We start from the raw sequence: 2178 nt of genomic DNA on the forward strand, positions 1-2178 counted from the left end.
TGACCTCAGCTAATTCCCTCAGCACTCTGGGGTGGAGATTGTCCGGACCAGCTGATTTAAATATGTCCAGTCCCTCCAAAACTTCCCTGACTTGATCCTCACTGACCCTTGGCCTAGGTGCGCCTCCCTTGGGGCCTGAGGGGAACCCAGTGGGGGGCTGATCTGGTCCCTGCTCAGAAAAACGGAGGCAAAGAAGTCATTAAATATGTTAGCTTTGTCGTCTGGTGTGATGACCAAATTTCCTAACGTGTCCTGCAGGGGCCCCACGTTGCCCAGTACCTTCTTTTTGCCCCCTATGTATTTAAAAAGGGACTTCTTGTTGTCCTTGATCTGGGAAGCTAGTCCCAGTTCCATCTCCACCTTGGCCTTCCTGACTGCTCCCCTGCATTCCTGAGCAACCTCAGTATAGTCCTCCCTGGTGATGACCCCTTTATGACTTATTTATGACTTCCATAAATAACATACCAAACCATACCCCAGAACTTAACTCCCCCTGCTAAAAGCATGTCCCAAAATAGGTCTTACAATGTTGCTGGAAGATGTCCAGGCTTGAAGTCTGATGGGCCTCAAATGGGAGGGAGCTCCAAAGCTGAGGAGCAAGTACTAAACACAGCCACCAAAGTCTTTTGGCTGAAGAAAATTGGTGTACACGTGGTTGCTCTTGGCTGACCTTAGAGACTGCAGTGGAATATAAGGGACAAGGCAGTCCCTTAGGTATGTAGGGCCCAGGCCATACATATAATAATAGCATAATTTTACATTTTCTGCCCTTGTTTTATCCTCTTTATTTCTATCTCCCCAGCCCATTATAACTGAATTCCTGCCAACCCTTATATCCCTGCCTCTTGTGGCTTTGAGATGGGTAAAGAGTGAGACAAGTGTCTTAGGGGGTTCTTGCTGTAGGTTCTGGATACATATGGAGTCATTTTTGTCTGCGTGCATTTCCTTAGTGCAGAGTGATCTAGTAGCTTTTGGCACTGATGAACAATGAGGGGGCAGTGTCTGGGCAGCATGAGGATGGTGGCTCGACTTCTTGCTCCCTGCACACCAGAATTCAAAAGATGTAATGAGTTAATGGAGCACAACAAAGGTCATTGTGTCTGCTAGTGGCCTTAGTGGGCATAATGATTCCAGGAGTCATAACTCATGAAGTGCAATGTCCTTTCCCATCAAAATGCAGCCTTATATGTAGGAATCTTAGTATAGTGTTTAGAGTATTGTGTTCAATTTTGGTTGTCTTAAGAAAGCTATATAGTTATAAGCAAATTATTTTTATTATGTGAGAGGCAAGGATTTTTGTGGGTACTATCTTTTACTGGACCAACTGCATCAGTAGGATGGACTTAGACAAGCTTTCAAATACAACAAATTCTTTGTTCCTTATTGCTATAGCTAGAAAGGCAATTAACAAAAATGATAAATTTGTATATAAGGAGAAAGGAATGGAAGTAGGAATTATTATTTAGTTTTAAAATGTATTTAATGTTGTAGATAATCTAACTGAAGTATTTAAGTTAGCCGAGGGTTATTATACATTTGGGCATGTGTAGATGAAACAAAATTTCCTGTTTACATCAACACAACTGATTTCCTGCCGCTTTAAAGTCCATTTAGTGCAGGGGTGGGCAAAATGCAGCCTGGCGGCTGGATGTGGCCTGCTAGGCCATTCTATCTGGCCCATGGGGCCCTTAAAAAATTTAGAAAATTAATATTTATCTGCCCTGGGCTGCCTGTCATGCAGCCCACGATGGCTTGCCAAAACTCAGTAAGCAGCCCTCTGCCCAAAATAATTGCCCACCCCTGATTTAGTGCCTTAAACTAACACTACACAGAAATGTGTTAATGAGGCTTGAGACAGTGTTGAGGTTATTAAACAGATAGAAGGTATGGAAATATTTTAATTATGAGGAGATGTGATTGTGTGTAAGACATCTGAGGAGGTACTTTTTAATGGAGATGGTGGTGAATAAGTGAAATACACTGCATTTCACTCATGGATCTAGATTCAAATAGTAATCACATTTTAAAATTAAAAATCAAGTGCCTGAAGTACACAGAAGTGAACACATTTCAAGCATTCTGAGTATTTTTTAAATATTATGAGTAGCAAAGAGCCAAAACTTATTTTGGAGCAACAGTAAGTTTGTTTGTTTTTTCTACAACATTTTTACCTGCTAG

The sequence above is a fragment of the Gavialis gangeticus genome, unplaced genomic scaffold, assembly GCF_001723915.1.
Source record: "Gavialis gangeticus isolate Ggan-Ray unplaced genomic scaffold, GavGan_comp1, whole genome shotgun sequence".
Taxonomy (NCBI): Eukaryota; Metazoa; Chordata; order Crocodylia; family Gavialidae; genus Gavialis; species Gavialis gangeticus.